The following is a 24,471-nucleotide window of genomic DNA, read 5'->3' as shown; positions in this document are numbered from 1 at the left end:
TGATCATCATTATTGCTAAATTTGTCATCATCACCATGATTACACATTTCATTGTTTTCCTTGCCTGAGTCAGAGTCTGATGATCATACATTTGGTCTTGACTGGACAAATTAACTAATAAGCCTAGTGAGTAAAAAACTTATTGGCTCAACGGAGTACACAGCCACAGAACTTGTAATTGAGCCAATGGACATGTTTCAAATATTTATTTTTATGATTTCCTGTATGTCATCATTTTCCAAATAGAATAGCAGAATGTTGGAGCTAAATAAGTCCTTAAAACTCAATTAAATAATCATTTCTCCAATGCTTACATGTCAGGTGCTGTGATGGGCTCTAAGGATACAAAGAAAAGAAACAGTTCCTGTAAAGAAGGAGTTTCCATTTTATGACAGAGGTCATAGAGTCTAGCCCCATTTTACAGAAGAGAAAACTGAGGTTGATGGAAGCAAAGTGTTTTAACCAAAGCCAAGTCAAGTTAGTTCAGAGTCAGGACTAAAACCCTTTCCTAGACCCATGTCTTTCCATAATATGTTTCAATTTTATTTCAGTTTTTCCATATGTAAGATTTGTAATAATCATAAAAAATGTAAAACTCCCAATATAGTTGGCTTTACTGTTATTTCCTCTGGTGTGCCAAAGTTGCTCACTTAATTGCATAGACTAAATATAATCCTAAATAATTTTTAATTAAACATCATCGTTTAAAATGTATAATTTTTCGACTCTGAAAGCCATTAACTACATCAGGGATTTTGGTAACTAGTGTCACAATTAAGTGTTTTCAGGGCTGAGCCAATTAAGGGTTAACAGACTGTAAATACCTACTTTGCACATTTTTGCTTAATGAATACATAGTGGGAAACTATTCTCATTAGGTTAATTTGTCAACACAATCAAGTTACATCACCAGGATTTTTTTTTAACTAGCAAAATCAAATGCATTTTCATCACATATATATTTGGCCCCTGATCAGGGGACTCTAGAACAAAATCTTTTAATAATGTGGTAATGATGTTTAAAGGAGATTTCAAGATCTCCATCCTAATTCTCACCTTGTAGACATAACTATGTTTATCCATTTTCATTTTATCTAGCTCCCTAGTGTGTATTGGTGGAGCGGTGGGGGCAGGAGAAGGATTCTGAGTGTGTATTTTGCTAGTATGTTGCCATGCCAGGGAGAAAAACACGCAACTGTATATTTCTCCTAGAGAAATGGCCTTGGTTCTGATTTTACGAAGACCAGAGTCAAGGCAGATGTGATTATTAGGAAAAGGTCTCCAGCCCATCTGACTAGAACCTATGTCTTCTATTTGTTGCCTTTTCCACTTAGCTTTTTCTCCTCTCCAATGACTCTTCCCCTCATTTTCAAATCATGTTAACTACTAAAAGTGTTCCTTTCCAAAGAAGGGGGAAGAGACCATATTAAAGGTTGCCTTAAATCACTAATAGCAAGAGGAAAGCAAATTAACAAATTCTGAGATTCCCTCTCACATCCTACAAGTTGCCAGAGATGACAAAAGATAGGAACAGTCAATACTGGAAGGTCTGTGGAAAGACAGGTACTAAATACACTGTCAGTGGAGCTAGAATCAGTCCAGCCTTTCTGGAAAGCAATTTGAAATTATATTGTTTCTTTTTTAAGTAAAATGGCTATATTCCTAGATCCAGAGATCTCCTAAGAACACAGACTAAGTAGGCCAAACATTTAAGAAAGATTCCATATATACCAAACCCTTTTTGTGACTGCAAAATAGCTGGAAATCAAGTGTGAGCCCTTTAGTTGGGAGAAAACTAAACAAATTAGGGTATATGCCAGGCAAAACTAAGCTGAGGTCACAGGGGCTAGCAACCTTTACCAATACCTGTCCTTTCTGTGCCCTGCTAGGTTGTTCTGGGCTCATGGCTCTGGGGTCATTTGTCTCCTTGATAGGGCAACCATTCTCAGAGTGGTCCAATTCTTTCCCCTCCTCAAATTCTGAGGAACAATTCTATTTGAGGGTTCTTTTCTAAGAGGTCCAAACATGAGTTATATATGAAAGAAGTGGTTTTATTCCCACACAGAGAAAAGAGAACGCTAAGAAATAAAGACTTATAGAATAGTTATAATTCATTGATTAAGCCTTATTCAGACCCTGCAAACAGCTTCTGTGTCAGAGCTGCTTACTAGGTGTGTTACATTTCACTTTCACTGACTATAACCTGATCAATGCCAAGTGGGCACTGTCTTTACTTGGTTTCTTTCTGGGTAGATAACTACCTCTCAGCTAATCTGCTACTGTCTGTATTATCACTATTGTGACTGCTTCAGTAGCTGATGTCCCACTGCTTGGCTGTCCAGGGAAAGGGAAGATGAAAACTATTTTTGAGATATCACAAAACTCCTTACCAAAGGAAAGGAGATGCAGCAGCTCCATTCTAGTAAAAGGGTTTCCCAGGAGGTTATGAGCTCATGGCTTATAGTCTGGAGAGGGAAAGGACAAACCCCTCAGAGCTTGGAGAATTGTCCATATACCTCAAAGCTAGCAGTAAAAAGCAAGATGAAGGTCAGACATTGACCCTTTATTATATTCATGGAGTTCTGATTCAGCAGCCAACTAAAAGGATCATTATGGCTTAGGATATCCATGACAGCTCTATAGCAGGAGTAGGAGATGGGGAAGGACTGTCCATTATGCATCCCAAGGGGCTATTACACATGAAGGCAATGAAATATTACTCTGACAGAAGAATCAGTGAAAATGAAGAATTTAGAGAAGCATGGGATGATATATCAACCAATAGAGATTGAAAGGAAGAAAACCAGAAACATGATAGATATGATGACTCCAAAAATGTTAATGGAAAGAACAATTAAAACAAAATTGAATACTTATATTTATTCTTATAATGATCAAATGTGACACTGAAGGAGAATTGAGAAAATGTACCTCCCTTGCTGTCCAACACAATTGATGCACACATTAATTTTATTGAACTACTTTTTTTCCCTTCCTTTTAAAATCTTTGTTCTAAGGCATAGCTTACAGTTAAGGAAAGAAATGAATATAATCTTAAAGAAAAGTTATCAATAAAATAAGATCATTTGAAAATATATGCATGACAGTAAGGAAGAAAGCATAATCTTTGACTTACAAGGTACTGGGGAGAAGAAAAAGGATTAAATAAAACCTGCTTCTTACTTTCAAAGAACTCACAATCTAGGAGAGTTACCACAGGGACCCCTCATGGATTATCAGTATTCAAGGAATTAGAATGCAATAAAATGTGTTTCCTGTTGAAGTGATAATGAACATAATTTCATCTCTCTTTGGTGATTCAGAAAGTACGTCAGCATTGTGCTATGCCTCAGGGCTATCATGATGAGCACCAGTGGTGACTGTACCCCCCAGCTGTCAATGCAGATGGTCCAGGAAATAGGGGTGAATCAATGACAGGCCTGAGAAGCTAGTCTTTCAAACAAATCACTTGTATTAGCATGTTTATTTGTCATATATCTGTTTTTCATAAAAGTCCAAGGCAGGGGGGGAATCCTCAGGTTATTTGGACTTTATAGTTTGGATCCTGGGAAAAAAGGAGTTCATTACTGTGATACTATGCATTTATTATTTTCCTTCCAGGCTTCTGATATGTAAAAGCTGACCCTTATCTTACTCAGTTCCAAACTTTAAAAAAGCTGTAGCTAGTGAAGTGTCATTTATCCTATCCAGCTACACACTGAGTGATGACCACCCATCCTATACATGTAAACTACACTGGGGGAAAAAAGGCATTGTGTTCCCTTTTTGCTCCAAACCAGGTATCCAGTGGCCTCCTCTACTTTAATGGGCATGGGGCAGTGATGGGAGAGAGAGATATTTCTATTACCACTCCATTCCATCTTACCATAAACTGTGACATCCAATTACCCAAAGAAATAACTTATAAATGATGTGTAGGTTTCCAAAGTAACCCACAAATATTTTTTCATGTATTCATTTGTTCAATAACATTTATCAAATTCCTACTGCTCTTAAAAACATAGATAATTCTACTAGGTGTTGGAGAGAGGCAAAGTTTTGTTTAAAAATTATCCTTAGGCTCACAGAGTTTATAGTCTACTATGCCATCAATACATATAGATTATGGTACATAAAATGAATTTTGGGAGCATATTCTATTTGAAGTTGGAGTTGTCTATATAAAAATGAATGGCTAAAAGATCCTACAAAGTCTTACTATTATGTCTCATCATGGTGTAGAGGTGATCCTTGGTTTCTTGAAATCTATGCCAGTAGACAAGCTCTGGTGGGTTCTTTCATGTTGGAAAGGCACAGTCTCGATAACAGATCATATCTACTTTCCAAGAACTAGTTTACCTAAATGCAGAAAAGCTCATCCTTAATAGACTGACCTCTAGGTTAAAAACTCTGTGCCCATAACAACTCATGAAATAAAGAAAAATAGAAGATGGTAATCAATTTTATGTTGTCCCTTTTTTCTTCTGCAATGATGGTGGCTGTTGTCCTTCGTTCTCGAAGAGGAACAAAATTACATCACCAATATAAAGTGAAATTTCAATGTGTACGACTGCGGCTGATCAGACCAAGACGAGCTCGGAATGCAATGATAGGGGATAAAGGAAGGAAGCAAATATTTATTAAGTGTCTACTATGTACCAGGTATTGTGTTAAATAAACTCTTTACAAGTATTCTTTCCTTTGATGCTAGATTCTAGATAATAGTGGCAGAATACAGGTAGGCAAAATCATATCCTTTATAGACATCCAAGAACTTAATTCTTCTGTTGGTGCTTCTTGTCTAATGACCAAATTAATATATTACTAGACACAACTATTTTGACATTCTTGTTATAAATGAAAACATAAAGAAAGTTGCATAAACATAAAGTTGCAACTAAAGCAAATTGGTTTTGTTGTATATCCAAAGTATACAGCATTATCTCATGGAACATTTGGTAATCTAACATTTCAGTGCTCACAATAAATATCTGCAAGAAGATCATGGTGAAAATCAGAGTGGCACATAGTCTACCATCAGTTGCAGAAGATAAAGTTAGAGAAATTCTTTGAAGAACTCAATAAGACCCTCCAAATATACTCTCTAACCCTTGATGATTTTCAATGCAAAGGTGAAAATATGAGGATGGTGAGAAATATATTGGAAACCATGGGTTAGAAAGAAGGAATAAGAAAGACCAAAGATTTGTAAAATACATAAATGCCTCATACCATTAAATCGTGAAAGTTTTCTTCAAGAAAAGAATCGTGTGTCCCTGGACTAGATGAGCAATGAATGACATCATACATGCATACACACACACATACACATACAAAGAAACTGATTACATTTTAGCAAACAGGAAAAGATCTATTAGTTTTTTTGACAATCAGGGTTAAGTGATTTGCACAGGGTCACACAACTGATAAACATATGAAGCTGAATTTGAATACAGGTTCTCCTGACTCCAGGATTGATGTTCTATCCACTGCACCACATAGTATCCCCCTCAAAAGATTTATTATTAATATTAATTAGTCATCTTTAATTCATAATTAAGTGTATTCAGACCACTACTCAGAATTAGTAAAAAGAATAAATTTGAAAGAAAGATGTGGCATGAAATCAAAAGAAGTCAATTCTAAACTATTTAAGCATTTAATAAGGAAATTTGAGTAAATGATTTCAGAAATGAAATTGGCACTATAATCATTTTAAATGGGACTTTAATTGGCATAAGTCAATTGTCATAACAAGGTGTCCAAAAGAGTCTAATATTTGCTTTTGCAAGCAAACATTTAATTTACTTGCCAAGCAGAGAGGGATAGCTAACAGAAGCAACAGTTTTTTAGAACATAAACTCTTTTGGGAAATCTTACTAAGTAATGAATTATTATAAATACTATCACCTCCATAAGCAAAAAGAAATGGAGAGGTGATCCACCTAAGTAAAATCATCTCAAAGGCATTGGAGGAAGAAAATAGGACAACAAATAGATTTTTTAAAAAGCAGAAAAAATCTGCAAAGATTTTTATAACAAACTGCTTTCACCATCAAGAACTCTCAAGCTAACACTCAGGTTCTAACAACACTGTCTCAGATGTGCTTATAAAGGAGACAGACTTGGTACTAAAGAATACAAAAAATGAGGAAAGTAACCATATTAGACCATGTATACACAGAGATTCATTCTGGGAGGAACAAAATTGTGAAAGTATTGAGGAATTGATTGATTCCAAGTTATCTGAAGAAGGAAAAGATGCCAAAGGAATGGAAAAATATTCAACTTTATGAATATCAAAAAGATGACCATGAAAAAATCATCAACTCTATACCATGAACTACTTTCCCATGTATTTAAAACTTCTAGACTCAGCTATACATGCAAGAAGGATATTCTCAATAAGGACAGTTTGTAGGCAGAAGGAAGGCTTTCAAAAGTAATAATCCACAAAGGAACACTTCTTTACCATAAACAATTGACTTAAAGATAGGGAAGATATAAGATCTTAATGTATTTTTGGTTTGTTCATTACAGAAACAAAATAATGCCTTAAAGTCTCTCTTCACATAAAATGTCTCCCACCCATACATCAAAATTATTAAGGTTTCCTCGAAATATATCATGAAAGATCATCTTGTTCAAGAACTCTCTGATCATAAACATGAGGCAAGGCACCAACAGGGAGAGAGATACTTGCTTAAGGTGTTTACTATTGTAATGGATGAAATACAGCTCAAAGTCCAAGATGCAGAGTAGATCTCTTTGAAAGGAGAGATCCTTCAGATGCTGCTAATTGGAGATGACATTGTGTTGTTTCCATAAAGCTCCAGAATATTGCAGAATCTCCTGAAAGAGACCCGCAAGCCCTCAACAGATTTTAACTTGAACAACCCCACAGGTAGACCAAGTGGATGAAGAATGTATATTTCCCAAATGATGACATACAGTTGAATGGACGAACTTGAACGTTTTGGAGTCAGGGAGCTAACTAGCAGTTAGAGGTACTTCCTGCAACTGGAAGGAGGGAGTTATAATGGATAGATCATCCAAGAACATGAAAGCCCAAGTCATGATGTGATTGGCCAGAAGACCTAAAATCTGAGTGGCTACTGACATAATGAAGACTGAGGGAAAACAAATCTTTTCAGCAGTCCCACAATTCTCCCATGAGTCCTTGTCTCATGAGATCACAAATACAACTGATGGGTAACATGTTTTCAGTATCTATTTATGGATGGGTTCCTGTGAGTACTTTGCAGCCTTGAATCTCAGTCTTTCCTACATCTTAAGAGAATATAATAGGAGTGGTAGATTGCTATTTCATGTTGCATTTGTCAAAGAGTCCTTATAAGTCTTTTGTGTTTTAAACATTTCTTTTATGGTGGTGAAAATAAATGTTGTTGTTGGGTCATGTCCAATATGGCTCTGTGGATCATAGCAAACAAATACTGTTCATAGGCAAAGATACTAGAATGGTTTGCCATTTCCTTCTCCAATGTTAAGGTAAACAGGTTAAGCGACTTGTTTGGGGATCACGCAGCTACTAAATCGTCTCAAGATGGATTTGAACCTACAGCTTCCTAACTCCAGGACCAATGCTTTATATACTGAGCCACCTAGCTGCCTCAGAGAAAATAAACAGGTCTTCCCTATTTGTGGATTTTAAGGAGGTGTTAACTAGTATCTGATGAGGTACTATTTTGTTGGGAGGGGGGTTAATGGTATAATAAGAAGAGTACTATATTGGGAGTCAAAAGACATAGATTCTAATCTCAGGTATGTCATCAAGTTGTCATATGTCACTTCATTTTTCTGGGCTTTATTTCATTTATTAAATGAGAATATCAGATGATCTTTCTGGTTCTTCCAACATTCTTTGTTAGTGTTATAAAATCATAGAATTTCAGGGATGAAAGGGACGCTGAAGGTCAATATAGTCTCACCTAACATCTCTTCTTTAATTTACCCAAGTCATCTCCAACCTTCACTTGAAGACCCAAGTGGGGAAGAATACATTACCTAGCCAGCCCATTCTATTTTGAGTTAGCTCTAATTGTTATGGAGTTTTCCCTATCTCATTTAGAAAGGTGAACTTAAAACCATGTAACATCAATTGTAGAGTACTTACAAAACATGAGAAAATTTTCAAGCTAAACATTGTTCAGAAATAAGAGAAGAAACACCATTAACCCTATTTCAGATGTAAATTGCTTCCCAAAACCCAGGCACTAAGGGCCATGTACTTTCAATAGAACTGGACCATGAAAAAATATTTTAAATAAAATAATATATGTTAAATGCTATATAAACCATCAAGTGCCATGTAAATGTTAGCTGTTGTTAATACCTACATTCCAAGATATAGGTGCAAACTGTTGAAAAATATTTATGCCCATATCTCTGGATATGATGTATTTTTATCCTCTCTGTATCATTATTATAGTAACAAAAGCTAATATGAAACTAATACCTTATACACATTATATTGTTTGATGTCCACAATAATCTTGTGACTTATAGAGTATATGTATTTCTGTCTTCATTTTATAGATAAAATACTATAGAGGTTAAGTGATTTACCCAAGATGGCAGACAGAGGATTCAAACCCAAGTTAACTGGCTGTAAATCCAGTAGTCATTTCACTGTACCATAATTGCTACTAAACTTGACCTTCTCAATTGCCTTTCCTTCCATCCACCCTGTTTGAGATGAGAAGCAGAGACGAGAGCTAAATTTCAGTGAATGACTGCCTCCGGTTGGCCAGAAATAGCTGATTATGATATGGAGTAGAAAGGAGATCTAAGAGACATGTAGTTATTACTATCTGTGTAATCTTGAGCAAGTTTATTTATCTATCTTGATTCAAGCTTTCTCCTCTGTAAGATAAAGAGTTGAGCTAAGTAAATAGTCTCTAAAATCACTGATTTAGAGCTAGAAAATAAAAAAGCTATGAAGTCCTTAAATCCAGACTCTTTGTTTTACAAATTTGGAAATCGAGGCTCAAAGTCACACAGGTAGTAAGAGACAGAGCTGAGATTCTAACCCAGGTTGTTGGACTCCAGATTTCTTTTCTCTTCCCTTCACTGCCTATGGTCCTTTCCACCTCTAAAACCTGTCATGTCATAATTAATATATTAAATTATATTATTGTTAATAATAGACAAGCCTTCCCTCTGCTCCCTCTCATTTCCCACTCTACCACACACACATACACACACACACACACACACACACACACACAAGTTCTTCATTATAGGCATTATTTTGCTAACATTCTGATTAAGGAGAGAACTAGAAATTATCCAATTCTCCTAATCAGCATCTAGTGGTTAGAAGTGAATGGTTTGTAACATATTTTCCTTTGTCACTAATGAATGTTTCAAGTGGAACTAACTACTCTGGTATAAAAAACTTCCAAGGCTCCTAATGAGTATATTATTACATTCCAGTCTGACAACTAGAAAGAGCACGATGTAATGGCAAGAGCACTGGGATGATGTTCAAAAGACCAGGTTCCAGTCCTGGCTCCTGCTCCAGGTAGCAGTGTGACCTTGGACTAGACATTTCCTTTCGTGGGATTCCATCTCCCCATTTCTAAAATGAAGAGGTTAGATTATATGATCTCTAATGTCCCTTCCAACTCTCACATTCTAATTCAGAAGCTGACTTCTATTCCAGCATCATTAATAAATGTTGACTTATGTGTTGAATGTACCTTCTTTTAATATAGAAAAACGTTGGAGATAAGTCTGTAATTTGCAAAAGGGAGCTAAAAGGCCCTCCTCCACTGAGGATATAGTTACTCTCACACCCAAGTGGCCAATCAGAATTTCTACTAAAATTACATTGCATGTGTCCTCTGTAATACCCCAATTATGAGTCATTTTCTTCCACTGAATATTTTTATGCATAACTCATGATTAAGTTCCCATGCCAAATTAAAAGAGGAAAAACTGTGTACAATGGTCCTGGAGGGAAAGAGGCTGGCTTTGGTGCTGTGGGTTAATAATTTGAAAATCTCAACCCTGGAGAACCAAAGTTCAAATTCCACAGGTCGCAGATGAAAAATACCTCCTGGGGACTGGGGGGATTTCCCCCCATCCTACTTTCATCAGCATGTGCCAAGCCCAGGATAGAGATAATGATAATATGAATCATAAGAGCATAATGACAGTATGGCATTTGGTTTAGGGATTCCCCCCAGGAATTTCCAAGTACAAGGACAAATTGTCATCCTTATAAAATTATACCTTACAGAGCAAGGCTGTTGGCACCCTGAAGTGAGGCCAGGCCCCAGCCTGGGAAGGGAAGCCCTTTTTATGATTGATGGGTGCTCATTTAACAGCATGAAGAAACTGGCAAATCAGCCCTCTGATTCCCTCTTCCCTAGCCTCACTCTCTCCTCTACCCCACTCCCCACCATTCTTCCTCAGGATCATCATCATCAGATGTTTCTTGATTACCTCCCAAGGATATTTATTCATGGTTCCCAATCTAACCTACACTAAATTAATGCATTTAAGTATCACTGCTTTAGAAAATGATTAGACAGCCTAGGAAAAGGTCTGATACACTGGCAGACTATGGGTGGTCCCTTAATGCTGCATTTGGAGAATGTTTGGGAAGAAGGGATTTTTTTTAAAAAAAGGAATACCACCCATTCCAAGAAGAGTCTTGAAATGGACAGAAGGAATGAATGGTGAAGCCAAGCCAAGTATACCTTCCTAGTTATGATTCCCAGTGTAACACAGTGTCCTGAAGCATCTGTCTCTACTGGTGATGAACTCCACTGAGTTTTGTGGGCGCTGTAGACGTAAAACAGCAAGATCCTCAGTGACTCACCTGAAGATCATGGTAAAGCACAGAGTAAGGAGAACCTCTTTATGCAGACCCAGGAAGCCCTGATCATCAACACCTGCTGGGATGTAAGGTTCGGAGCTATTGCTGTTATAGTTGTTTTACTCCTTGATATTCATAGAATCATAGAATTCCAAAGTTCATAAGAACCTTAGTAACAGAATCCCTATCTGAAGTGAGAATTTCCTCTAAAAGATCCCTAAAAAGTGTCATCCAGCCTCTTCTTGAAGACCTGCAGTAATGGAGAACTCATTACATTCTTTAAGGGGCCAGTGAAAGTTAGGAGACTGACCAAGAGAGTTCTTCATAAGCTTGATGCACTTCCCAAAGAACCTAATGAGATTATAAGACCTGAGCTTTTCTTTGGTGGCATCTGAAGGTCACTTACCCATGTATGACGTGGACATGATCACTGGTACCATGCTAAGAGAACTCAACTGATTAAGCTTTATTTGATTCCCAATGACCAACGCTACCTCCAACCTGAATGGCTGCTGAGGATTCAAGAAGATGAACTGTTGGATGGATTACCTCCTCTCTGTTGTCTATAGAAATGAACTCACAAATCAATCTAGTCTCTCTTAGACTTCTTTTTTGTCTTCCCTTTTTAGAAGACAGACCAGCCACCACAGAATGGGCCTGGATCTAGAGGGAGGAAAACCTAGGCTTTCTCCCCAAGAGTTGAAAATGACCACATTGGGAAAGAGACACATGGGAAATACATGTGACATGAGAAGAGAGACTTCCTGTCTCTTCCTGAGAGTAGACTTACCATTCAAGCAATTCCAGAAGCTGGGGCATTGATTGATTGTCTGCAGAAGCATGTGGTAGAGACTGACATATGCATATCTACTCAGCCCAAGAGGGAAGCTCGTGCAGCTTCTTGAGCCCTAATTTTCTGCGTAGACTTCAATTCTCTAGGCAGTATGATCCTCAAATTTGACCAGCAAAAAGAAATTTCCTAAGCAACACCAATCTTAAGAGTTGTGTCCTAGCTAATCCAAAATGTGAAAATAAATCAAGTTTGAGAATTAGAGGAGCAGACCATCTAGAGAGTGAGAGAAAACTTTCCCATATGGGATCTTTGGAGAAAGAAGATGGGTTATATCATCCTAAACAGCAACCCCCCTTGAAAAGCAAAATCAGACAATGAAAGTTGGATAGAAAGGAAATTTCTTGTATAGCCCCAAAGTGTGTTGGCTTTCAGGAATAATTAAAACCACCTGATCTAAGAGAAACTGTATAGTACACTGTGGGAGGATTAGGGATCCACCAGAATGCCTAGTTTGCCCTCATGCAGTTCTGGATTCAGAGCCTTTCTGCGCATTTAGTCTACTTTTGTCTATTTATGTTTCTATGTATGGGATCTTATAAAGTACAAAAGGATACTTCTCACACCTGCATTTTCTACAGGGGAATGGGCATTGCTACCCTGAATGCTTGTCTAGGATCTGGGATCCCTTTACCCATATTTGTTGAAACTTAGACACAGGTCAATGTTGTTATATTAGTAATTTTCCTAAAGTAACTCCACATGGGCACAAATAGTTAGATAGAGAAAATGATACCCCAGGGTCAGCCCCTAGGATCATACCTGGTCTGTGTGAGCCCAAAGTCTTGAGAGTTCCTGGTTTATGAAATATACATATTTAAAGCCAAAATCCCCCTAACTTGACCTAGGTCTTCTTTTCAGTGGCCAAGCAAAACAATTCATCTCCCTCTCCCACATAACTCACTTCTTGAAAATGACTATCATTCTCTCATTCATATCTCTTCTTCTTTGGGATAAAGAGCCCCAGTTCTTTTAACTGATCGTTGTGTGGCATGGTTTCTGTTTCCTTCCCCATCCTAACAATTCTCCCTCTTTTGCATATCATCTAGCTTTTTGGTGTCCTTTCTAAAAATGTAACACAACAAAGTGACTGCTGTACTCCATATGAGGGCTCAATAGGACAAAGTCCTGGGCATCCTATATCTTTCCTTCCAGACTACAGTTACATTTGGGATTTTTTGGCTGTCACATCCCTGTGGACTCATAGTGAGCTTGCAGATCAATGACCCCCAGTTCTTTTCTCATATAAATGATTGTTGAGCCACAGCCTATACTCTTGCACTTGATTAAAAAAAAATCAAGTGTAGGACTTTATATCTAACCCCATTAAATTTCACTTTATCATATTTGATCTAAGAGGCCCTGTGGTGTGGTGGACAAAAAGTTGATCTTGGAGCTAGGAAGTTATGAATTCATGGTCCCACTTACGTATTACACATTATAACTGAACTGTGTGACCCCGGGCAAGCACCTCCCAGTGCTCTAGGCAGACCTCTAAGACTATAAATTACAGGGAACGTGTCAACCTACATTGCTAAAAAGAATGCCCTCACTTGAAAATTCCCTCTGCTGATAAAATCACAGGTCTGGTCATTATCTATAGATTTAGGATCTGGTTTTAACTAGTCAGGATCTTGTATTTCCTGATTTTAGTGCCCAGGATATTAACTATTCCTCCAAACTGTGCATCATCAATGTTTATGATAAGCATGTCACCTAAACCTTTAGTCATCGATAAGATGTCATTGATAATAAAGTTAAGAAGAAATAAGACAAGAGAGCTTGTGATACTTGACTAGAACCTCCCCCTTCTAAATTATTATAGATGCATTACTCACTACTTTTTGGTGTTTCAATCAGTTTCAAAGCCATCTCTCTATACAATACTCATCCACCCCGTCCACAAGGAACTAGGAAGAAGCTTCACCAAACACATGTCAATACCCTAGCAGAAGAAGTAAATATTGTTCTAATAATTGCCAAAATTCAAAGGGAAGAAATTCGGTCTTATTTTGAGCAGTAATCTACCTCCCTACAATTTTTCACCTCTTAATTCCACTTCCACTTTTTGGAATCACACCGATGACAGTTTCTATCATGCAAATATTTGTATATAGCTATAATGTTCCCCTTAAGTCTTCTCTTTTTCAGATTAAACATCCTTAATTCAATCCATCCTTTCTCTAAAACATCTCTTTTTTTTCTTTTACATTCAACTTAGTTTTGGACCTTGGATTCATTATGTGGATAACAAAGAGTTTCAGGTTCATTCTCAAGGGATAGGGCAGAAAACTGTCTCCAATATTCTCTTTTCCCTTGCAGAGGGTTGGACATGGGTGCTGAAATAGTGCCAGATTATTCAGAACAAAGCCTTAACTCTTAAACACTTGGTAGGTCTCACTCAAGATAACAAATGGTGTTGTAAGCTCCTCCTTACTCCCCAATAAAGGTGCAAACAGAATTTGGTGTTATGTTGCCCTACACCTGAAGGATCAGTAGAAAAGCCTGTGGAATATCATATCTGCAAAAATACAAGTGTCTGCTCTGCCCTTCTTTCTAATTATTATCCAGTTTCTCCACCTCCCCCTAGGGAGTGGGAACTTGTTTGTTAGAGCCGACATATCTATTATTACTCGTTAGGTAGTTAAGAGAATAATTTGCAATGTTCATTAACAAGTATCACCTTATGGATTACTAAACAGCAGCTATGCTTTTGCTAATGAGCCCCAATAGTGTAACACTTTACATATTTTATCGCAAGACAATTAAGTGATGCCTTGTTTTTACAGTGGACCTTAAAATAAATTGTTTGGCACCCAAAGTGAGTGCCGAGTTGGAGGTTCATGGCTAGCATCTGGGAGCTTAATCCCCACACCCTGGCCCAATTTCTACTGGTTCTAGGTGTACAGAAATGACACGTTTCTAGGACATTCTTTCTCAGTTGCTCAGCTTCATCATCCACAAGTATGTCTGTGATTCACACATAGGAGGAACCACAGAAAGTAGGAAGAGAAAAGATAAAATGGGCTCAAGAACTGGGCTTTTAGGTAAGACCAAATAGGTTCAAATGTGCCCCTTAGATACAGTTTTTCAAAGCAACAACAGTAGTAGTTTTTATGACTTCAGTCCTCTAATACTAGTACCACCTGGGGCAAGTCCCCATTACCTCATTCCTGGACTGTTACAGGAGCCTATTGGATGCTGTCCCTGCCTCCCAACCCCAACCCCAAACTAATCAAGACCTTCCAGTGGCTCTGTCTCATCTGCTTGACATTCAAAACTCACTGAACCCTTCCTACTTTCCAGTCTTCTCATACCTCGCTGCCCCCTACACACATACTCTCCAGTCTAGTGATTCTGACCCTTTTGCTGTTTCTCACACAGTACAGTCTATCTCCCAACTCCAGGCATTTCCACTGTCTGTCCCCTATGACTGGAATCCTCTCACTCTTCACCTCTTCCTCCTGGCTTCTTTGGCTTCCTTCAAACTCCAGCCAAAATCCCATCTTCTATAGGAAGCCTTTCTCAATCATTCTTAAATCAAATGCCTTCCAATTTGTGCTATGTTTCTTTTTTTTCTTGTACATGACGATTTGCATGCTGTCTCCTTCCCCATTTGACTGTGAGTTCTTTGAAATGGATAGTTATTTGCCTTTTTTTGTATCCTTAGCCCTTAGTACAGCACATGGTAGTCACTTGATAAATGCTGGATGACTGTGCTTTGTGGTTACAAAGTACTTTTATGTAAGTTATATCAATGAATCCTCATCACAAGCTTAGAAGGGAGGGGGTGTGAGCAGGTGTTATTATCACGCTACTGTTCAGTAGATGTGGAAACTGAGGCTTGAAGAGGTTAGATTCCTTGGCCAATGACAAAAAGTCAGGTAACCCCACTTCTGCCAAACTCTGGGACAATTTTCCTGAGGGAAACTTTATGGCCCCTGTCATTACTACATACTGCACATAGAAGGAGGAGAGACATAAAGAGGAAACATGACTCTTGATTGACTGAGAGACCTCTAAACTGGAGACTTACCAACCTGAGCAAATGGAGAAGCATTCCCATTAGGATATGACAGGGAGAGGTGGCAAAAGAGTGAAAGAGTGGAAAATGAAGAATGAAAGAGAGGAATATGTGAACTGTGAATGGAGGACAGATGCCACAGTCAAGTGAAGATGACTGAACTGCTGGAACTTGGAGATGGGGTAGCCTGGATCCCAGAACATATAGCTATCTGTCCATGCCAAGAGAGGACCAGCCATTTTATGTTAGATGTAGCCACATCCATATTATGGGTGATTTGAGAGAGTAAGTGCACAATTATGCCTATACTAGTAAGAATCATATCCAGATTTTCTGAGACTCCAAATCCAATATTCTTTCCATAACACAGTCTCTCAGGCAGCTATTCTGAGAATGTAACCTTACCCAGAAATTTCATCCACCCTTTTAAACTATCAGCCCTCAGAAAATTTGAGATGTGAGCAGGATTTGCCTCAAGAACCTCCATCATCCTCTTGGTGTTTTGTCTTCCCATTGAATGAGCCACTCCACTACTCTAAGCATCCTGGCTTTCTAAACCTCATGGCAACCTTGTGCCTGGGCACCTGACATCCTAGACATTGCCCCAAGTTTCAGAGTATTTACTTCCTTTACTCCTAGGCAGGCACAATTCCCTGTCCTTCATTCCCTTTGGGTTCTACTTTATGGAAATGAATCTGATCAACTGAACAGAGGTGTTAATGACTGATAATGGGTCAATGTGGGACCCCTTGCAGGTAGTATATTTGCATGTTTCCTTAAACCAGAGGAAGCAATGCGGGAACATAAGATATCTCTGTACACTACAACTATAGACACCACTATACTACAAATGTAGGACATCTCCACTGATCTTGGCAGATCAGCAAAGGACGAGATTTGAGTATATAGAATCTTTTTAGGGGTTATTCTTGTAATCAAAAATACTGCTGTGCATAGGCCTTGTTCCTCCCCATCCCTTACATATAAGACTTCTGAGAGTTGCTAAAAGAGCAGAGATAAAAAAAATGAAAACCCCAATATTTACCATTGTGGTTTTCTGCACCCTCAAACTACAGGACAACCATTCTCTTTTATGGAGGGGATCTAGGGCTTGTGATAAATTCCTCTTGTCTCACAAATCTCCTTAAACATATGCTGTGTGCTTGCAGGTTCTTCTATCTCAACTACTCAGTTCTCCAAAGCATAGTCTGTTTAAGCCTCAACACAGAAGTGTCTCAAACTAGGTCTTATGCAGAGAGCGAGTCCTGGATCCACATTCAGCAATGGTTCTATAGGTATCCACTTCTGACCCCTCTGCTTTGTCCATAGCATCTACTTCATCTTTTCTAGGGAGGCTTTAAGAAACTGACTAGGAGAATACCCTGTACCAGCCCAGCAAGATTAGGCTGTACAAGAAAAAACTATGATTGAAACTATTCTATTCAATTAAGTTTATAATACTCAGAAAGGAAAGGGCATTGCCACCTTTAAGAAATGCCTTTGGTAAGAAACAGATCTGAAACCACTATCAAAAACAGGTAGGTGTTACTAAAATGAATATTTTTGCCTAATAACTATATTCTGTCATCATCACCATCATCATCCTTATCATCACCATCACCAAGCACTAGGGAAATCAAAGGATGCAAAACTTTTCTTGGTCCTTTAAGGTATTCTTAAATTCTATTTCTTCGTTAGAACACATTTACATAATTGTTTCATTTATTTGGCAGCTAGGTGAAACAATGAACCAAGGTCCTGACTGCCGGAGCTGCCGTCAGGAAAATCTGAATTCAGATCCAACCTCAGACCTCCAACCTCAAACGAGTGACCCTGGACAAGTCACTTACTCTGCCTCAGTTTACAGACATGCCTCAGTGATATTCTGGGTTAAGCTCCAGACCATCACAATAAAGCAAATATCACAGTAAAGCCAGTCACATGAATTTTTTGCTTTCCTAGTATATGTAAAAATTATGTTTACACAATACTGTAGTCTTTTAAGTGTGTATTACGTCTAAAAAAATCAATGTAAATATCTTAATTTAAAAAATACTTTATTGCTAAAATTGCTAATTATCATCTAAGCCTTCAGCAGCAAGTCCTAATCTTTTTGCTGGTGGAGGGTCTCGCTTCACTGATGGCTGCTGACTGATCAGGGTAGTAGTTGCTGAAGGGTGGGTGACTGTGGCAATTTCTTAAAATAAGACAATGATGTTTGCCACATCTCATCAATTGACTCTTTCACCTGAACACTTAGAGTTCATTGCAGATTAATTGATCTAATTTCAATATTGTTATGTCTCAAGGAATAGGGAGGCCCAAGGAGAGGAAGAGAGACTGAGGAACAGGATTACTCAGGGGAGCATCAGAATACACACATTTATCAATTAAGTTCACCATCTAATATGCCCAGTTCATAGCAGTCCAAAATAATGATGATATTAACATCAAAGATCACTATCATGGATAGGAGGTTTGAGGCACTCCTGTGTTGAGCAAGTCTATTGGTGCCATTTTTCCAATAGTGTATGCTCACATTGTGTCTCTGTGTCACATTTTGGTAATTCTTGTAATATTTCAAATTTTTCATTATTATTAAATTTGCTATAGTGATCCATGATAGTGATCTTTGATGCAATGACCTCCCCCATGGTTTAAGAAGTACTACAGAGGATCTGTCCAATATATTGGAGGCCTTGTTCTAATTATTTTAATATTTTGAAAGTACTAGTGCAACACTCTGACTAGTCAACTATTATCCATCATTCTAGATACAAAATTGTTCATCCTTAGGATTTCTCTGAGGGATTAAAATTTAAATGGGCAAATATGAGTTATGTGGAAAAAATTCACTTATAGGGAATAACATATTTTCTGGATAAATGAGGGATTACATGTATACTAAATTACACCAAAGTGTTTGTGATTTCTCAAATCATTTTTTCATCCTGACAGGAGGAAATGAGAAAAGAAGGATGACTGAAACAAAAAGGACTTAGCTTCTCTAGGTCTCAGTTCCTCACCTGTAAAATGAGGGGTTGTACTAGATGACCTCTGAAATGCCTTCCAATGTTTTATCTATGAGCTGATAAACCTTTCAGCTCCAAGACAATGCTCTTATGAACCAACAAAAAAGTGAAAGTTAAGAGACATTAACTCATCCGTTTTCCAGAACCAGCCCTGAAGACCACCTGCACAAACTTGGCCTTAAGGTTCTATGTCATCAGTGTTCCATGTGATTCCAAAGAATAATTGAAAATTGATAGAAAAAGCAAAACAAAATACATATTGAGTAAGCTGCCAAAGGCATGCAAAATCTTTAGAATCTGAGCGATGTTACCTATTGTATTTCTTCTCTCTAGGGCTGTTTCCTTTTCTGCAGAATAAAGAAGCTGGATAATCTCTGTAGCTTCTTCTAGTCTTGAATCCTATGCTCCTATGACTACATTTGACAGGGAGGACGAAAAGAAGGAAGGCCAGGTAGAGGAAAAGGGAGCCAAGAGAAACACCATGTATAAAATAACTAAGTAGTAATAGAAATGAGTACACTAACTGTTGGGTGTGTTGGCTGCCTTTTGGATAATATTTGAATAGCATCCGTCTGCTTAGCTAATTATGGAAGTGCTGATGAGTTAGCCATCTGTGTGAACAAGATCCTATTTTGTGAACAGCTCCCTTAAAAACATCAAAGAATTTTAGAGAGTGAAAGAAAAATTCTATGAATACTGAATCTGAAAATTAATGTTGGTTAGCACATGGCATTCACACCCAAACACACACCCATGGATACCTGCAAAGACACATATGGGGCTACAAAAGTTTATTGGAAATAAGGTGATCAACTTCTTATTTCCTGAAGAATTTCTTCTCTCTGTGAGAGTGTCATGGTCTTAGAGCACCTATGGAAACAAATTCTGCCTGTCACTCTTGGACAGTAAAAAAAAATAAGGCAGTGAGAATAGCAGAAATCAAGCAGTGAACCTAAAAGAGATACAAGATTCTCAGCATCCACACATTGTTCCCTTTTGGTTAGATTTTTCATGGAGATCTGTGTCTGTGGGGAACTTTGTGATCTCCTACTTGACTATAGAGAATGATAGAAGGACTTGTAGATGTCAGTAATAACTCAGGATGGGTTGTGGCTGTATGACCCCAAAGGACAATAGACCACATCTGTAGTTTCTTGAGAAGAATTTTCTTAAGAAGCCAGGGATGTGAGTATTTCATTCTCCATAAAAAATTTCAATTCAACCCTGCCTTCTAATTCTGAGAAATTCTTGATTACATTCTTTCATAAACCCTCCTTAAATGCACTAAAAGCTTTCCTGTCAGTCCTCAAACACTTCCCTTTTAGTAATGCAACACTTAGGCTATTGATTTGCTATTGCTCACTTACTACAGAACCCTTTCACCTCTAGTTCTGGTCAAAGACATCATTGATAATGTCTTTTATAGCCTCTGGCATGAAAATCTTCACTACTGGAGACTACATATACCCACCATGAATCTGTTCATTAACATTTAAGTTACCAACAATTTTATTCCATTAAGAACAGGGTGTTCCATGATCTGTAGACATATTGAATCTATGGAAAGACATTTCTGATTTTTTTTTTATTTTGAGTCAAATTTCCAAAAAACAAAACAACCAACTATTTAGAGATCACTAAAAGTGTAGTAACATATCCTAAATATGATATAGAGGGGGCGGAGCCAAGATGGCGGAGTAGAAAGACGCACATACACATAGCTCCGAACCCACAGCCCATAGAAGGGCTACAGGGAAGTAACTCATGGCGAATTCTGCACCCAGAGGCCATGGAACATTGGAGCGAGGGAGATTTCTGTTCCAGAGAGACCTGCAAACCTCTCGCGGGGGGTCCTTCACGCTGCGGACTGGGAGCTGAGTGCAGCCCTGCCACGGCCACGGCACCAAGAGGAAAAGATCCGAGCGGGCTTCAGGGACGGGATCTCCAACGGCCACGCGGGTCCCTCCACCCACAGAGGGACCTGCAAACCTCTCGCAAAAGGTCCGTCACGCTGCAGACGCGGAGCCCAGCCCAGACCTGCCGCGGCTGCCGCGGCACCGAGAGAAACAGATCCAAGCAGTCTTCAGGGACGGGATCTCCAGTGGCCACAAAAGTCCCTCCACCCACAGGTGACGGGGGTGGGTGAGAGAGTCTCTTTGGCGGGTTGAGAGGGGAGTGGGGTGCCCCCATAACTCAGGCCCCCTTGGGAGGTAGAAGCTGAGAGGGGGCTGCAGACCGGGGCTCCCCAAGCGGGTGGGAGCCTGAATCCATTGTGGAAGGTCTGTGCATAAACCCCTGAGGGAACTGAGCCTGAGAGGCAGCCCTGCCCCGACCTCAGCACCTGAACTGAATCTCACACTGAATAGCAGCCCTGCCCCCGCCAAAAGCCCTAAGGCTGGAAGCAGCATTTGAATCTCAGACCCCAAGCACTAGCTGGGAGGATCCGGAGGCGAGGTGGGTGTGAGGAGAATATTCAGAGGTCAAGTCACTGACTGGGAAAATGCCCAGAAAAGGGAAAAGAAATAAGACTATAGAAGGTTACTTTCTTGGTGAACAGGCATTTCCTCCCTTCCTTTCTGATGAGGAAGAACAATGCTTACCATCAGGCAAAGACACAGAAACCAAGGCTTCTGTGTCCCAGCCCACCCAATGGGCTCAGGCCATGGAAGAGCTCAAAAAGAATTTTGAAAATCAAGTTAGAGAGATAGAGGGAAAGCTGGGAAGAGAAATGAGAGACATGAAGTCAAAGCATGAACAGCAGATCAGCTCCCTGCTAAAGGAGACCGAAAAAAATGCTGAAGAAAATAACACCTTGAAAACTAGCCTAACTCAATTGGCAAAAGAGGTTCAAAAAGCCAATGAGGAGAAGAATGCTTTCAAAAGCAGAATTAGCCAAATGGAAAAGGAGATTCAAAAGCTCACTGAAGAAAATAGTTCTTTCAAAATTAGAATGGCACAGATGGAGGCTAAAGACTTTATGAGAAAGCAAGAAATCACAGAACAAAGCGAGAAGAATGGAAAAATGGAAGATAATGTGAAATATCTCATTGGAAAAACAACTGACCTGGAAAATAGATCCAGGAGAGACAATTTAAAAATTATGGGACTACCTGAAAGCCATGATCAAAAAAAGAGCCTAGACATCATCTTTCATGAAATTATCAAGGAAAACTGCCCTGAGATTCTAGAACCAGAGGGCAAAATAAATATTCAAGGAATCCACAGAACACCGCCTGAAAGAGATCCAAAAAGAGAAACTCCTAGGAACATTGTGGCCAAATTCCAGAGTTCCCAGGTCAAGGAGAAAATATTGCAAGCAGCTAGAAAGAAACAATTCAAGTATTGTGGAAATACAATCAGGATAACACAAGATCTAGCAGCCTCTACATTAAGGAATCAAGGGGCATGGAATAGGATATTCCAGAAGTCAAAGGAACTAGGACTAAAACCAAGAATCACCTACCCAGCAAAACTGAGTATGATACTTCAGGGGAAAAATTGGTCTTTCAATGAAATAGAGGATTTTCAAGCATTCTTGATGAAAAGACCAGAGCTGAAAAGAAAATTTGACTTTCAAACACAAGAATGAAGAGAACCAGGAAAAGGTGAACAGCAAAGAGAAGTCATAAGGGACTTACTAAAGTTGAACTGTTTACATTCCTACATGGAAAGACAATATTTGTAACTCTTGAAACATTTCAGTATCTGGGTACTGGGTGGGATTACACACACACACATGCACACACGCACACATACATAGAGACAGAGTGCACAGAGTGAATTGAAGAGGATGGGATCATATCTTAAAAAAAAAATGAAATCAAGCAGTGAGAGAGAAATATATTGGGAGGAGACAGGGAGAAATGGAATGGGGCAAATTATCTCTCATAAAAGAGGCAAGCAAAAGACTCATTAGTGGAGGGATAAAGAGGGGAGGTGAGAGAAAAACATGAAGTCTACTCTCATCACATTCCACTAAAGGAAAGAATAAAATGCACACTCATTTTGGTAGGAAAACCTATTTCACAATACAGGGAAGTGGGGGATAAGGGGACAAGCAGGGTGGGGAGGATGATAGAAGGGAGGGCATGGGGAGGAGAGTGCAATTCGAGGTCAACACTCATGGGGAGGGATAGGATCAAAAAAGAATAGAAGTAATGGGGGACAGGATAGGATGGAGGGAAATATAGTTAGTCCTATACAACACAACTATTATGGATGTCATTTGCAAAACTACACAGATTTGGCCTATATTGAATTGCATGCCTTCCAAAGGGAAGGGATGGAGAGGGAGGGAGGTGAAGAAGTTGGAACTCAAAGTGTTAGGATCAACTGTCGAGTAATGTTCTTGCCACTAGGAAATAAGAAATACAGGTAAAGGGTATAGAAAGCTATCTGGCCCTACAGGACAAAAGAGAAGACGGAGACAAGGGCAGAAAGGGATGATAGAAGAGAGAGCAGATTGGTCATAGGGGCAATTGGAATGCTTGGTGTTTGGGGGCGAGGGGATAAAAGGGGAGAAAATTTGTAACCCAAAATTTTGTGAAAATGAATGTTAAAAGTTAAATAAATAAATTTAATTATAAAAAAATAAAAAATTAAAAATTAAAAAATAAAAAATAAATAAATAAATATGATATAGACTGCCCTCCTTTCCTTTTTCAATTCTGGGTACAGATATTTCTGAATCCAAATATTTTGTCCTATTCACTACCTCACTGCCTCTCAACGACGAGAAAGCAGATGGATTAAATGGTAGTTGCTTGATATCTTGGTCATCATTTTTTTAGAATGATCCCATCAGTGATTTTTTTTCTATTTTTTCAGAATTTTTTTCCTCTTAGAGGTTTTTGAAAACTAATCATTAAATACCTTCAAAATTGTGTTACCTCCAGCATAGATTTCCTCTGTATGTATTTGATCAGGTCTATCCATTTTTCCTCACAACCTCTTCTTGAATCTCATTTCCCTTCTTCATATAGTATATAAAGTCACCAGGATAAAATTGTTATAGTTCAAGTTTGGAAGTTCCATAGTCATAAACTGTCATAATAGATCACTATAGAAACACAAGAATATCTGTTCCAGTTTATATCTATTTGTTGTCCTCCTCTCAGTTTCTTCTATAAATGTTCTTGGGATTAGCTGGTTTAGTTGGGTGCCATGATGCTCTCCTTTGTTGGCTCACTTTTAAGATGGCATATTTAGCCTACATTTTTAATATACTCTTAGAGGCTAGACAAAGAGTCAGAGTATAAGTCCTAGAAGTATTGATGCCAAAGAATCCAATATACATAATAAAGGCCCAATATAATCTATCCAGAGTTTGGGTCACTTGATATTCTTAGGGGAAAAAAAGTTCTAATTAGCTTATCTATATGACCTAGTAGATCTATAAGATCTAACCTTCTTCCTGTAACAACCACCATACAAAAGATTAACTATACCAAGTATCATGGGGGGAAATTATTTTAATTGATAATTGCAGCTGAATCTTAAAGAGCCAAACCAAAAAAAATTCAAAAAAACAAAAAACTCCAAAGTAATGAAAAATATGGATTAAAAGAAGCAGTGAGAAAAAGAACAGAAGAAAATGTGCTTAAATGAAATCAACAATAGCCTTAAAAATGAAGCTAGATTTTTCTGAAGGAACAATAAAATGTATAACAAATATGCTAAAAGTATGAAAAGAAAAAGTGAAATTAACCACAACAACACA

At 38.4% G+C, this 24,471-nt stretch overlaps 1 long non-coding RNA gene across 4 annotated transcripts in view; it reads right to left on the bottom strand.

Annotated features, from left to right (window-relative positions):
* LOC140513772 (uncharacterized) overlaps positions 1–24,260 on the bottom strand; it is a 57,370-nt gene extending 33,110 nt beyond the window's left edge. Inside the window, exon 1 of one of the 4 annotated variants that reach the window (XR_011970337.1) lies at positions 23,642–24,260. This is a non-coding gene — a long non-coding RNA (uncharacterized lncRNA). Of the gene's footprint in view, positions 1–23,624 lie in introns of all 4 variants that reach the window. The other 3 variants (XR_011970341.1, XR_011970335.1, XR_011970343.1) reach the window with 3 other exon arrangements.
* Between the last annotated feature and the right edge of the window lie 211 nt (positions 24,261–24,471).

Source organism: Notamacropus eugenii, chromosome 1 (assembly GCF_028372415.1).
Source record: "Notamacropus eugenii isolate mMacEug1 chromosome 1, mMacEug1.pri_v2, whole genome shotgun sequence".
NCBI classification, from domain to species: Eukaryota; Metazoa; Chordata; class Mammalia; order Diprotodontia; family Macropodidae; genus Notamacropus; species Notamacropus eugenii.
This window is presented reverse-complemented; position numbering and strand designations above follow the sequence as displayed.